Source organism: Lissotriton helveticus, chromosome 6 (assembly GCF_964261635.1).
Source record: "Lissotriton helveticus chromosome 6, aLisHel1.1, whole genome shotgun sequence".
Lineage (NCBI taxonomy): Eukaryota > Metazoa > Chordata > Amphibia > Caudata > Salamandridae > Lissotriton > Lissotriton helveticus.
In genome coordinates, this window is record NC_136067.1 from 1,087,290,209 (window position 1) to 1,087,304,173 (window position 13,965).

The 13,965-nt window shown below is 45.3% G+C and overlaps 14 non-coding genes across 14 annotated transcripts; 7 read left to right on the forward strand and 7 right to left on the reverse strand.

The window, feature by feature from the left end:
• Window positions 1-81: 81 nt before the first annotated feature.
• Window positions 82-154, reverse strand: TRNAR-ACG (transfer RNA arginine (anticodon ACG)). Its single transcript has one exon. It is a non-coding gene; the product is annotated as a tRNA-Arg (tRNA).
• Window positions 155-876: 722 nt separating this feature from the next.
• Window positions 877-983, forward strand: LOC144764875 (U6 spliceosomal RNA). Its single transcript, XR_013596901.1, has one exon. It is a non-coding gene; the product is annotated as a U6 spliceosomal RNA (small nuclear RNA).
• Window positions 984-1,996: 1,013 nt separating this feature from the next.
• TRNAR-ACG (transfer RNA arginine (anticodon ACG)) lies at window positions 1,997-2,069 on the reverse strand. Its single transcript has one exon. It is a non-coding gene; the product is annotated as a tRNA-Arg (tRNA).
• Window positions 2,070-2,781: 712 nt separating this feature from the next.
• Window positions 2,782-2,888, forward strand: LOC144764876 (U6 spliceosomal RNA). The gene has a single exon (XR_013596902.1). It is a non-coding gene; the product is annotated as a U6 spliceosomal RNA (small nuclear RNA).
• Window positions 2,889-3,911: 1,023 nt separating this feature from the next.
• Window positions 3,912-3,984, reverse strand: TRNAR-ACG (transfer RNA arginine (anticodon ACG)). Its single transcript has one exon. It is a non-coding gene; the product is annotated as a tRNA-Arg (tRNA).
• Window positions 3,985-4,720: 736 nt separating this feature from the next.
• LOC144764877 (U6 spliceosomal RNA) lies at window positions 4,721-4,827 on the forward strand. The gene has a single exon (XR_013596903.1). It is a non-coding gene; the product is annotated as a U6 spliceosomal RNA (small nuclear RNA).
• Window positions 4,828-5,850: 1,023 nt separating this feature from the next.
• Window positions 5,851-5,923, reverse strand: TRNAR-ACG (transfer RNA arginine (anticodon ACG)). Its single transcript has one exon. It is a non-coding gene; the product is annotated as a tRNA-Arg (tRNA).
• Window positions 5,924-6,657: 734 nt separating this feature from the next.
• Window positions 6,658-6,764, forward strand: LOC144764580 (U6 spliceosomal RNA). Its single transcript, XR_013596632.1, has one exon. It is a non-coding gene; the product is annotated as a U6 spliceosomal RNA (small nuclear RNA).
• A 1,013-nt stretch (window positions 6,765-7,777) lies between these two features.
• TRNAR-ACG (transfer RNA arginine (anticodon ACG)) lies at window positions 7,778-7,850 on the reverse strand. Its single transcript has one exon. It is a non-coding gene; the product is annotated as a tRNA-Arg (tRNA).
• Window positions 7,851-8,568: 718 nt separating this feature from the next.
• Window positions 8,569-8,675, forward strand: LOC144764878 (U6 spliceosomal RNA). The gene has a single exon (XR_013596904.1). It is a non-coding gene; the product is annotated as a U6 spliceosomal RNA (small nuclear RNA).
• A 1,013-nt stretch (window positions 8,676-9,688) lies between these two features.
• Window positions 9,689-9,761, reverse strand: TRNAH-AUG (transfer RNA histidin (anticodon AUG)). The gene has a single exon. It is a non-coding gene; the product is annotated as a tRNA-His (tRNA).
• Window positions 9,762-10,485: 724 nt separating this feature from the next.
• LOC144764879 (U6 spliceosomal RNA) lies at window positions 10,486-10,592 on the forward strand. Its single transcript, XR_013596905.1, has one exon. It is a non-coding gene; the product is annotated as a U6 spliceosomal RNA (small nuclear RNA).
• A 1,015-nt stretch (window positions 10,593-11,607) lies between these two features.
• TRNAH-AUG (transfer RNA histidin (anticodon AUG)) lies at window positions 11,608-11,680 on the reverse strand. Its single transcript has one exon. It is a non-coding gene; the product is annotated as a tRNA-His (tRNA).
• Window positions 11,681-12,410: 730 nt separating this feature from the next.
• LOC144764581 (U6 spliceosomal RNA) lies at window positions 12,411-12,517 on the forward strand. The gene has a single exon (XR_013596633.1). It is a non-coding gene; the product is annotated as a U6 spliceosomal RNA (small nuclear RNA).
• Window positions 12,518-13,965: the final 1,448 nt, after the last annotated feature.

The window sequence follows — 13,965 nt, forward strand, 5'->3', positions numbered from 1 at the left end:
GGAGAATATTGAACCTACAACAAGTCTGAGGTAAATAAGAATACCACAGGAACATAATGAAAAAGAGACTTACAACCCTTCCGAGCCAGATAGGAGTCGAACCTACAATCTTCTGATCCGTAGTCAGACGCGTTATCCATTGCGCCACTGGCCCTATGTATTCACACCCATCTTTTTGTCCTTAAGAGGGCTAGAAAGTGTGTGTGTGTGTGTGTGTGTGTGTGAAGGCACAAGGAAACCCATCTGACCTCCTGAAAGTCTGTTCTGTGAGGTTTTCCTAAGTTGTACAAAGGACTTTAGGAGAAGGAAGGACCTAAAAGTTAGGCAAAATGGTCCTAGATCCAAGAAAATCTTTTAGATCACGCTCAGTTTCTTAAATAGTCTGCGTTAACATAATAAGCTCCAGGTCTGTGTGGGGCTGAGCTTGTGAACTCCTGAGTAAGTAGGCGGGTACAACAAAAAGGAGTTTAATATTACAATACGGGTTAAAATTCAGACACCTTGTCGTAGGCTCACCTTGTCCAGGGTCCCAAGCATGCTGCCTTTCCACACTCAGAGCACTTCACCTAACCTACTGTGCAGCTGTTTCGCCTTTAATATCAAAGTTCCACAGGCAGCGTGATGTCACAATGCTCCTTGTCTGTAGCCCAAACCATGAGCCTTTGCAACCCTGGCATAATCTACATACTTACGGTGTGTGAAGTCTTGGACCACGAATGCAGTGAAGAATAATGGATTGCTACTCTTCATACATTTTTGCCCATTGGCCCAGATTTGAATGCTTACTGGCCATCTGAGCATCTCTGCCAGGCCACCCTATGTCTAGAGACTGTAGATTTAGAGAGTTTATAAACATTGTCAGTTCATCAATAAAGTGTGCTCGCTTCTGCAGCACATATACTAAAATTGGAACGATACAGAGAAGATTAGCATGGCCCCTGCGCAAGGATGACACGCAAATTCGTGAAGCGTTCCATATTTTTAACAGCTTTTAGGAGAGAAATCTTCTTTGTTTTCAAGACTAATTGAAATAATAAAGCAGGTTCCAGTCCTGTGTCATGTAATATGTATTTTTAAATTGCCTCTCCTCAACATTTTGAATGTATTTGCCTTGCAGTAAAGAAGGTGCGCTCTATGTCCAGCAGCATTTAGCAAGGAAGCCTGCAGGACTTCTGGGACTTTTCTTTCTCTTTTTCAGCCTCCCTGTCATTATTCTTCACCACCTCCAAATCTATACTGCTGCCAGTGATGAGTTGCTCTGTGGGAAGCAGGATAAAGAGAAGGGCAGGGCCTATGCAAATGATGGCCTCAGGGATGCCTGGGAGTCCCTTTTCAGTAGTACTGTTAAAATCTGCCTTGCAACCAGATTAGTCGGGTATGCTGAAAAACACCATGCCAGATTGGTCACCAGGTCTCTAGGCGCTTGGAGGACATATTGAGTCTACATCCCTCAGTTTCTGAGGTCCAGGAAATGTTCACCCTCCACCCTATTAGAGAGATCGTGGCCGATCGTGGCTGAGAGGGGAAGAAGGTAGCAGGGCAAGATGCTCATGGTTCTTCTCTAATATTGGACCAACTTCCTCTCTCTCCTTAACTGTGGTTCTGCCTGGCTACTGGGGCTACCAGTTGTAAGCCTGCAGCCCACAAGGAGTTGGTTTGTCCCTCTCACAAATGTAAATGGGTAAGCATTCAGTTGCACACACCTGCCTGCGTCCACAGACCCTCGCGCACACACACTTTTGTCAACAAGCTTTTTTATGTAGTTAAGAGAATCAGGGACCCATGTTGAAATACAAAAGCAGCACACCACGTGACGGCCGTCACATAGAGTCCAGCAGCAAATGGGAAACGTTTAACTAGCCGTGGTCCTAATACTGCAGCTCTACCGTGGAACAACTGCTGGATGAGCCCTGCTGGAGAATATTGAACCTACAACAAGTCTGAGGTAAATAAGAATACCACAGGAACATAATGAAAAAGAGACCTACAACCCTTCCGAGCCAGATAGGAGTCGAACCTACAATCTTCTGATCCGTAGTCAGACGCGTTATCCATTGCGCCACTGGCCCTATGTGTTCACACCCATCTTTTTGTCCTTAAGAGGGCTAGAAAGTGTGTGTGTGTGTGTGAAGGCACAAGGAAACCCATCTGACCTCCTGAAAGTCTGTTCTGTGAGGTTTTCCTAAGTTTTACAAAGGACTTTAGGAGAAGGAAGGACCTAAAAGTTAGGCAAAATGGTCCTAGATCCAAGAAAATCTTTTAGATCACGCTCAGTTTCTTAAATAGTCTGCGTTAACATAATAAGCTCCAGGTCTGTGTGGGGCTGAGCTTGTGAACTCCTTAGTAAGTAGGCGGGTACAACAAAAAGGAGTTTAATATTACAATACGGGTTAAAATTCAGACACCTTGTCGTAGGCTCACCTTGTCCAGGGTCCCAAGCATGCTGCCTTTCCACACTCAGAGCACTTCACCTAACCTACTGTGCAGCTGTTTCGCCTTTAATATCAAAGTTCCACAGGCAGCGTGATGTCACAATGCTCCTTGTCTGTAGCCCAAACAATGAGCCTTTGCAACCCTGGCATAATCTACATACTTACGGTGTGTGAAGTCTTGGACCACGAATGCAGTGAAGAATAATGGATTGCTACTCTTCATACATTTTTGCCCATTGGCCCAGATTTGAATGCTTACTGGCCATCTGAGCATCTCTGCCAGGCCACCCTATGTCTAGAGACTGTAGATTTAGAGAGTTTATAAACATTGTCAGTTCATCAATAAAGTGTGCTCGCTTCTGCAGCACATATACTAAAATTGGAACGATACAGAGAAGATTAGCATGGCCCCTGCGCAAGGATGACACGCAAATTCGTGAAGCGTTCCATATTTTTAACAGCTTTTAGGAGAGAAATCTTCTTTGTTTTCAAGACTAATTGAAATAATAAAGCAGGTTCCAGTCCTGTGTCATGTAATATGTATTTTTAAATTGTCTCTCCTCAACATTTTGAATGTATTTGCCTTGCAGTAAAGAAGGTGCGCTCTATGTCCAGCAGCATTTAGCAAGGAAGCCTGCAGGACTTCTGGGACTTTTCTTTCTCTTTTTCAGCCTCCCTGTCATTATTCTTCAGCACCTCCAAATCTATACTGCTGCCAGTGATGAGTTGCTTTGTAGGAAGCAGGATAAAGAGAAGGGCAGGGCCTATGCAAATGATGGCCTCAGGGATGCCTGGGAGTCCCTTTTCAGCAGTACTGTTAAAATCTGCCTTGCAACCAGATTGGTCGGGTATGCTGAAAAACACCATGCCAGATTGGTCACCAGGTCTCTAGGCGCTTGGAGGACATATTGGGTCTACATCCCTCAGTTTCTGAGGTCCAAGAAATGTTCACCCTCCACCCTAATAGAGAGGTCTTGGACGATCGTGGCCGATCGTGGCTGAGAGGGGAAGAAGGTAGCAGGGCAAGATGCTCATGGTTCTTCTCTAATAATGGACCAACTTCCTCTCTCTCCTTAACTGTGGTTCTGCCTGGCTACGGGGGCTACCAGTTGTAAGCCTGCAGCCCACAAGGAGTTGGTTTGTCCCTCTCACAAATGTAAATGGGTAAGCATTCAGTTGCACACACCTGCCTGCGTCCACAGACCCTCGCGCACACACACTTTTGTCAACAAGCTTTTTTATGTAGTTAAGAGAATCAGGGACCCATGTTGAAATACAAAAGCAGCACACCACGTGACGGCCGTCACGTAGAGTCCAGCAGCAAATGGGAAACGTTTAACTAGCCGTGGTCCTAATACTGCAGCTCTACCGTGGAACAACTGCTGGATGAGCCCTGCTGGAGAATATTGAACCTACAACAAGTCTGAGGTAAATAAGAATACCACAGGAACATAATGAAAAAGAGACCTACAACCCTTCCGAGCCAGATAGGAGTCGAACCTACAATCTTCTGATCCGTAGTCAGACGCGTTATCCATTGCGCCACTGGCCCTATGTGTTCACACCCATCTTTTTGTCCTTAAGAAGGCTAGAAAGCGTGTGTGTGTGTGTGTGTGTGTGTGTGTGTGTGTGTGTGAAGGCACAAGGAAACCCATCTGACCTCCTGAAAGTATGTTCTGTGAGGTTTTCCTAAGTTGTACAAAAGACTTTAGGAGAAGGAAGGACCTAAAAGTTAGGCAAAATGGTCCTAGATCCAAGAAAATCTTTTAGATCACGCTCAGTTTCTTAAATAGTCTGCGTTAACATAATAAGCTCCAGGTCTGTGTGGGGCTGAGCTTGTGAACTCCTTAGTAAGTAGGCGGGTACAACAAAAAGGAGTTTAATATTACAATACGGGTTAAAATTCAGACACCTTGTCGTAGGCTCACCTTGTCCAGGGTCCCAAGCATGCTGCCTTTCCACACTCAGAGCACTTCACCTAACCTACTGTGCAGCTGTTTCGCCTTTAATATCAAAGTTCCACAGGCAGCGTGATGTCACAATGCTCCTTGTCTGTAGCCCAAACCATGAGCCTTTGCAACCCTGGCATAATCTACATACTTACGGTGTGTGAAGTCTTGGACCACGAATGCAGTGAAGAATAATGGATTGCTACTCTTCATACATTTTTGCCCATTGGCCCAGATTTGAATGCTTACTGGCCATCTGAGCATCTCTGCCAGGCCACCCTATGTCTAGAGACTGTAGATTTAGAGAGTTTATAAACATTGTCAGTTCATCAATAAAGTGTGCTCGCTTCTGCAGCACATATACTAAAATTGGAACGATACAGAGAAGATTAGCATGGCCCCTGCGCAAGGATGACACGCAAATTCGTGAAGCGTTCCATATTTTTAACAGCTTTTAGGAGAGAAATCTTCTTTGTTTTCAAGACTAATTGAAATAATAAAGCAGGTTCCAGTCCTGTGTCATGTAATATGTATTTTTAAATTGTCTCTCCTCAACATTTTGAATGTATTTGCCTTGCAGTAAAGAAGGTGCGCTCTATGTCCAGCAGCATTTAGCAAGGAAGCCTGCAGGACTTCTGGGACTTTTCTTTCTCTTTTTCAGCCTCCCTGTCATTATTCTTCACCACCTCCAAATCTATACTGCTGCCAGTGATGAGTTGCTTTGTAGGAAGCAGGATAAAGAGAAGGGCAGGGCCTATGCAAATTATGGCCTCAGGGATGCCTGGGAGTCCCTTTTCAGCAGTACTGTTAAAATCTGCCTTGCAACCAGATTGGTCGGGTATGCTGAAAAACACCATGCCAGATTGGTCACCAGGTCTCTAGGCGCTTGGAGGACATATTGGGTCTACATCCCTCAGTTTCTGAGGTCCAAGAAATGTTCACCCTCCACCCTAATAGAGAGGTCTTGGACGATCGTGGCCGATCGTGGCTGAGAGGGGAAGAAGGTAGCAGGGCAAGATGCTCATGGTTCTTCTCTAATAATGGACCAACTTCCTCTCTCTCCTTAACTGTGGTTCTGCCTGGCTACGGGGGCTACCAGTTGTAAGCCTGCAGCCCACAAGGAGTTGGTTTGTCCCTCTCACAAATGTAAATGGGTAAGCATTCAGTTGCACACACCTGCCTGCGTCCACAGACCCTCGCGCACACACACTTTTGTCAACAAGCTTTTTTATGTAGTTAAGAGAATCAGGGACCCATGTTGAAATACAAAAGCAGCACACCACGTGACGGCCGTCACGTAGAGTCCAGCAGCAAATGGGAAACGTTTAACTAGCCGTGGTCCTAATACTGCAGCTCTACCGTGGAACAACTGCTGGATGAGCCCTGCTGGAGAATATTGAACCTACAACAAGTCTGAGGTAAATAAGAATACCACAGGAACATAATGAAAAAGAGACCTACAACCCTTCCGAGCCAGATAGGAGTCGAACCTACAATCTTCTGATCCGTAGTCAGACGCGTTATCCATTGCGCCACTGGCCCTATGTGTTCACACCCATCTTTTTGTCCTTAAGAAGGCTAGAAAGCGTGTGTGTGTGTGTGTGTGTGTGTGTGTGTGTGTGTGAAGGCACAAGGAAACCCATCTGACCTCCTGAAAGTCTGTTCTGTGAGGTTTTCCTAAGTTGTACAAAGGACTTTAGGAGAAGGAAGGACCTAAAAGCTAGGCAAAATGGTCCTAGATCCAAGATAATCTTTTAGATCAGGCTCAGTTTCTTAAATAGTCTGCGTTAACATAATCAGCTCCAGGTCTGTGTGGGGCTGAGCATGTGAACTCCTTAGTAAGTAGGCGGGTACAACAAAAAGGAGTTTAATATTACAATACGGGTTAAAATTCAGACACCTTGTCGTAGGCTCACCTTGTCCAGGGACCCAAGCATGCTGCCTTTCCACACTCAGAGCACTTCACCTAACCTACTGTGCAGCTGTTTCGCCTTTAATATCAAAGTTCCACAGGCAGCGTGATGTCACAATGCTCCTTGTCTGTAGCCCAAACCATGAGCCTTTACAACCCTGGCATAATCTACATACTTACGGTGTGTGAAGTCTTGGACCACGAATGCAGTGAAGAATAATGGATTGCTACTCTTCATACATTTTTGCCCATTGGCTCAGATTTGAATGCTTACTGGCCATCTGAGCATCTCTGCCAGGCCACCCTATGTCTAGAGACTGTAGATTTAGAGAGTTTATAAACATTGTCAGTTCATCAATAAAGTGTGCTCGCTTCGGCAGCACATATACTAAAATTGGAACGATACAGAGAAGATTAGCATGGCCCCTGCGCAAGGATGACACGCAAATTCGTGAAGCGTTCCATATTTTTAACAGCTTTTAGGAGAGAAATCTTCTTTGTTTTCAAGACTAATTGAAATAATAAAGCAGGTTCCAGTCCTGTGTCATGTAATATGTATTTTTAAATTGTCTCTCCTCAACATTTTTAATGTATTTGCCTTGCAGTAAAGAAGGTGCGCTCTATGTCCAGCAGCATTTAGCAAGGAAGCCTGCAGGACTTCTGGGACTTTTCTTTCTCTTTTTCAGCCTCCCTGTCATTATTCTTCACCACCTCCAAATCTATACTGCTGCCAGTGATGAGTTGCTTTGTGGGAAGCAGGATAAAGAGAAGGGCAGGGCCTATGCAAATGATGGCCTCAGGGATGCCTGGGAGTCCCTTTTCAGCAGTACTGTTAAAATCTGCCTTGCAACCAGATTGGTCGGGTATGCTGAAAAACACCATGCCAGATTGGTCACCAGGTCTCTAGGCGCTTGGAGGACATATTGGGTCTACATCCCTCAGTTTCTGAGGTCCAAGAAATGTTCACCCTCCACCCTAATAGAGAGATCGTGGCCGATCGTGGCTGAGAGGGGAAGAAGGTAGCAGGGCAAGATGCTCATGGTTCTTCTCTAATAATGGACCAACTTCCTCTCTCTCCTTAACTGTGGTTCTGCCTGGCTACGGGGGCTACCAGTTGTAAGCCTGCAGCCCACAAGGAGTTGGTTTGTCCCTCTCACAAATGCAAATGGGTAAGCATTCAATTGCACACACCTGCCTGCGTCCACAGACCCTCGCGCACACACAGTTTTGTCAACAAGCTTTTTTATGTAGTTAAGAGAATCAGGGACCCATGTTGAAATACAAAAGCAGCACACCACGTGACGGCCGTCACGTAGAGTCCAGCAGCAAATGGGAAACGTTTAACTAGCCGTGGTCCTAATACTGCAGCTCTACCGTGGAACAACTGCTGGATGAGCCCTGCTGGAGAATATTGAACCTACAACAAGTCTGAGGTAAATAAGAATACCACAGGAACATAATGAAAAAGAGACTTACAACCGTTCCGAGCCAGATAGGAGTCGAACCTACAATCTTCTGATCCGTAGTCAGACGCGTTATCCATTGCGCCACTGGCCCTATGTATTCACACCCATCTTTTTGTCCTTAAGAGGGCTAGAAAGTGTGTGTGTGTGTGTGTGTGTGAAGGCACAAGGAAACCCATCTGACCTCCTGAAAGTCTGTTCTGTGAGGTTTTCCTAAGTTGTACAAAAGACTTTAGGAGAAGGAAGGACCTAAAAGTTAGGCAAAATGGTCCTAGATCCAAGAAAATCTTTTAGATCACGCTCAGTTTCTTAAATAGTCTGCGTTAACATAATAAGCTCCAGGTCTGTGTGGGGCTGAGCTTGTGAACTCCTTAGTAAGTAGGCGGGTACAACAAAAAGGAGTTTAATATTACAATACTGGTTAAAATTCAGACACCTTGTCGTAGGCTCACCTTGTCCAGGGTCCCAAGCATGCTGCCTTTCCACACTCAGAGCACTTCACCTAACCTACTGTGCAGCTGTTTCGCCTTTAATATCAAAGTTCCACAGGCAGCGTGATGTCACAATGCTCCTTGTCTGTAGCCCAAACCATGAGCCTTTGCAACCCTGGCATAATCTACATACTTACGGTGTGTGAAGTCTTGGACCACGAATGCAGTGAAGAATAATGGATTGCTACTCTTCATACATTTTTGCCCATTGGCCCAGATTTGAATGCTTACTGGCCATCTGAGCATCTCTGCCAGGCCACCCTATGTCTAGAGACTGTAGATTTAGAGAGTTTATAAACATTGTCAGTTCATCAATAAAGTGTGCTCGCTTCTGCAGCACATATACTAAAATTGGAACGATACAGAGAAGATTAGCATGGCCCCTGCGCAAGGATGACACGCAAATTCGTGAAGCGTTCCATATTTTTAACAGCTTTTAGGAGAGAAATCTTCTTTGTTTTCAAGACTAATTGAAATAATAAAGCAGGTTCCAGTCCTGTGTCATGTAATATGTATTTTTAAATTGTCTCTCCTCAACATTTTGAATGTATTTGCCTTGCAGTAAAGAAGGTGCGCTCTATGTCCAGCAGCATTTAGCAAGGAAGCCTGCAGGACTTCTGGGACTTTTCTTTCTCTTTTTCAGCCTCCCTGTCATTATTCTTCACCACCTCCAAATCTATACTGCTGCCAGTGATGAGTTGCTTTGTAGGAAGCAGGATAAAGAGAAGGGCAGGGCCTATGCAAATGATGGCCTCAGGGATGCCTGGGAGTCCCTTTTCAGCAGTACTGTTAAAATCTGCCTTGCAACCAGATTGGTCAGGTATGCTGAAAAACACCATGCCAGATTGGTCACCAGGTGTCTAGGCGCTTGGAGGACATATTGGGTCTACATCCCTCAGTTTCTGAGGTCCAAGAAATGTTCACCCTCCACCCTAATAGAGAGATCGTGGCCGATCGTGGCTGAGAGGGGAAGAAGGTAGCAGGGCAAGATGCTCATGGTTCTTCTCTAATAATGGACCAACTTCCTCTCTCTCCTTAACTGTGGTTCTGCCTGGCTACTGGGGCTACCAGTTGTAAGCCTGCAGCCCACAAGGAGTTGGTTTGTCCCTCTCACAAATGTAAATGGGTAAGCATTCAATTGCACACAGCTGCCTGCGTCCACAGACCCTCGCGCACACACACTTTTGTCAACAAGCTTTTTTATGTAGTTAAGAGAATCAGGGACCCATGTTGAAATACAAAAGCAGCACACCACGTGACGGCCGTCACGTAGAGTCCAGCAGCAAATGGGAAACGTTTAACTAGCCGTGGTCCTAATACTGCAGCTCTACCGTGGAACAACTGCTGGATGAGCCCTGCTGGAGAATATTGAACCTACAACAAGTCTGAGGTAAATAAGAATACCACAGGAACAAAATGAAAAAGAGACTTACAACCCTTCCGAGCCAGATAGGAGTCGAACCTACAATCTTCTGATCCATAGTCAGACGCGTTATCCATTGCACCACTGGCCCTATGTGTTCACACCCATCTTTTTGTCCTTAAGAAGGTTAGAAAGCGTGTGTGTGTGTGTGTGTGTGTGTGTGAAGGCACAAGGAAACCCATCTGACCTCCTGAAAGTCTGTTCTGTGAGGTTTTCCTAAGTTGTACAAAGGACTTTAGGAGAAGGAAGGACCTAAAAGCTAGGCAAAATGGTCCTAGATCCAAGAAAATCTTTTAGATCAGGCTCAGTTTCTTAAATAGTCTGCGTTAACATAATCAGCTCCAGGTCTGTGTGGGGCTGAGCTTGTGAACTCCTTAGTAAGTAGGCGGGTACAACAAAAAGGAGTTTAATATTACAATACGGGTTAAAATTCAGACACCTTGTCGTAGGCTCACCTTGTCCAGGGACCCAAGCATGCTGCCTTTCCACACTCAGAGCACTTCACCTAACCTACTGTGCAGCTGTTTCGCCTTTAATATCAAAGTTCCACAGGCAGCGTGATGTCACAATGCTCCTTGTCTGTAGCCCAAACCATGAGCCTTTGCAACCCTGGCATAATCTACATACTTACGGTGTGTGAAGTCTTGGACCACGAATGCAGTGAAGAATAATGGATTGCTACTCTTCATACATTTTTGCCCATTGGCTCAGATTTGAATGCTTACTGGCCATCTGAGCATCTCTGCCAGGCCACCCTATGTCTAGAGACTGTAGATTTAGAGAGTTTATAAACATTGTCAGTTCATCAATAAAGTGTGCTCGCTTCTGCAGCACATATACTAAAATTGGAACGATACAGAGAAGATTAGCATGGCCCCTGCGCAAGGATGACACGCAAATTCGTGAAGCGTTCCATATTTTTAACAGCTTTTAGGAGAGAAATCTTCTTTGTTTTCAAGACTAATTGAAATAATAAAGCAGGTTCCAGTCCTGTGTCATGTAATATGTATTTTTAAATTGTCTCTCCTCAACATTTTGAATGTATTTGCCTTGCAGTAAAGAAGGTGCGCTCTATGTCCAGCAGCATTTAGCAAGGAAGCCTGCAGGACTTCTGGGACTTTTCTTTCTCTTTTTCAGCCTCCCTGTCATTATTCTTCACCACCTCCAAATCTATACTGCTGCCAGTGATGAGTTGCTTTGTGGGAAGCAGGATAAAGAGAAGGGCAGGGCCTATGCAAATGATGGCCTCAGGGATGCCTGGGAGTCCCTTTTCAGCAGTACTGTTAAAATCTGCCTTGCAACCAGATTGGTCGGGTATGCTGAAAAACACCATGCCAGATTGGTCACCAGGTCTCTAGGCGCTTGGAGGACATATTGGGTCTACATCCCTCAGTTTCTGAGGTCCAAGAAATGTTCACCCTCCACCCTAATAGAGAGGTCTAGGCCGATCGTGGCTGAGAGGGGAAGAAGGTAGCAGGGCAAGATGCTCATGGTTCTTCTCTAATAATGGACCAACTTCCTCTCTCTCCTTAACTGTGGTTCTGCCTGGCTACGGGGGCTACCAGTTGTAAGCCTGCAGCCCACAAGGAGTTGGTTTGTCCCTCTCAGAAATGCAAATGGGTAAGCATTCAATTGCACACACCTGCCTGCGTCCACAGACCCTCGCGCGCACACACAGTTTTGTCAACAAGCTTTTTTATGTAGTTAAGAGAATCAGGGACCCATGTTGAAATACAAAAGCAGCACACCACGTGACGGCCGTCACGTAGAGTCCAGCAGCAAATGGGAAACGTTTAACTAGCCGTGGTCCTAATACTGCAGCTCTACCGTGGAACAACTGCTGGATGAGCCCTGCTGGAGAATATTGAACCTACAACAAGTCTGAGGTAAATAAGAATACCACAGGAACATAATGAAAAAGAGACCTACAACCCTTCCGAGCCAGATAGGAGTCGAACCTACAATCTTCTGATCCATAGTCAGACGCGTTATCCATTGCACCACTGGCCCTATGTGTTCACACCCATCTTTTTGTCCTTAAGAAGGCTAGAAAGCGTGTGTGTGTGTGTGTGTGTGTGTGTGTGTGTGAAGGCACAAGGAAACCCATCTGACCTCCTGAAAGTCTGTTCTGTGAGGTTTTCCTAAGTTGTACAAAGGACTTTAGGAGAAGGAAGGACCTAAAAGCTAGGCAAAATGGTCCTAGATCCAAGAAAATCTTTTAGATCAGGCTCAGTTTCTTAAATAGTCTGCGTTAACATAATCAGCTCCAGGTCTGTGTGGGGCTGAGCTTGTGAACTCCTTAGTAAGTAGGCGGGTATAACAAAAAGGAGTTTAATATTACAATACGGGTTAAAATTCAGACACCTTGTCGTAGGCTCACGTTGTCCAGGGACCCAAGCATGCTGCCTTTCCACACTCAGAGCACTTCACCTAACCTACTGTGCAGCTGTTTCGCCTTTAATATCAAAGTTCCACAGGCAGCGTGATGTCACAATGCTCCTTGTCTGTAGCCCAAACCATGAGCCTTTGCAACCCTGGCATAATCTACATACTTACGGTGTGTGAAGTCTTGGACCACGAATGCAGTGAAGAATAATGGATTGCTACTCTTCATACATTTTTGCCCATTGGCTCAGATTTGAATGCTTACTGGCCATCTGAGCATCTCTGCCAGGCCACCCTATGTCTAGAGACTGTGGATTTAGAGAGTTTATAAACATTGTCAGTTCATCAATACAGTGTGCTCGCTTCGGCAGCACATATACTAAAATTGGAACGATACAGAGAAGATTAGCATGGCCCCTGCGCAAGGATGACACGCAAATTCGTGAAGCGTTCCATATTTTTAACAGCTTTTAGGAGAGAAATCTTCTTTGTTTTCAAGACTAATTGAAATAATAAAGCAGGTTCCAGTCCTGTGTCATGTAATATGTATTTTTAAATTGTCTCTCCTCAACATTTTTAATGTATTTGCCTTGCAGTAAAGAAGGTGCGCTCTATGTCCAGCAGCATTTAGCAAGGAAGCCTGCAGGACTTCTGGGACTTTTCTTTCTCTTTTTCAGCCTCCCTGTCATTATTCTTCACCACCTCCAAATCTATACTGCTGCCAGTGATGAGTTGCTTTGTGGGAAGCAGGATAAAGAGAAGGGCAGGGCCTATGCAAATGATGGCCTCAGGGATGCCTGGGAGTCCCTTTTCAGCAGTACTGTTAAAATCTGCCTTGCAACCAGATTGGTCAGGTATGCTGAAAAACACCATGCCAGATTGGTCACCAGGTGTCTAGGCGCTTGGAGGACATATTGGGTCTACATCCCTCAGTTTCTGAGGTCCAAGAAATGTTCACCCTCCACCCTAATAGAGAGATCGTGGCTGAGAGGGGAAGAAGGTAGCAGGGCAAGATGCTCATGGTTCTTCTCTAATAATGGACCAACTTCCTCTCTCTCCTTAACTGTGGTTCTGCCTGGCTACTGGGGCTACCAGTTGTAAGCCTGCAGCCCACAAGGAGTTGGTTTGTCCCTCTCACAAATGTAAATGGGTAAGCATTCAATTGCACACAGCTGCCTGCGTCCACAGACCCTCGCGCACACACACTTTTGTCAACAAGCTTTTTTATGTAGTTAAGAGAATCAGGGACCCATGTTGAAATACAAAAGCAGCACACCACGTGACGGCCGTCACGTAGAGTCCAGCAGCAAATGGGAAACGTTTAACTAGCCGTGGTCCTAATACTGCAGCTCTACCGTGGAACAACTGCTGGATGAGCCCTGCTGGAGAATATTGAACCTACAACAAGTCTGAGGTAAATAAGAATACATATCAACAACGAGAGAGGTAGGGAGAATCAGAGACACTCTCTTACACCCCAGTTAAGTTTTAAACAACAAAAGAAGAGAGGTCCGGTCATGCACAAAGCTACCAGATATTGGAGCAAAGAGATAAGTGGGTAATTTTGATCACAGTCACTCTATTTGAGTAGGAAAGCCCTCACACACCGACCTGGTCAGTGTCATGCTTCATCATCGGGCCCCACCGAAGAGACCGAGTGTCTCTTCGGTGTGCTGCAACGCCAGAAAGACTGCGGAGCTGGTCGTGTGGGGAGGACGTGTTGTGAAAATTGTAAAATTAAAAGTGACTAAGGGTATCAAAAAAACTTTTAATGAGTGATCCCTAAGACACGTGTAAGTGGTATATGTGTCTGAATTTAAAGGCCAAGGTTTTTAGGATTTTGATTAAATTCAGCTAAATACCACGAGTTTTAAAATTAATCAGTCAACATGTTTCTGCCTTACTTGTGG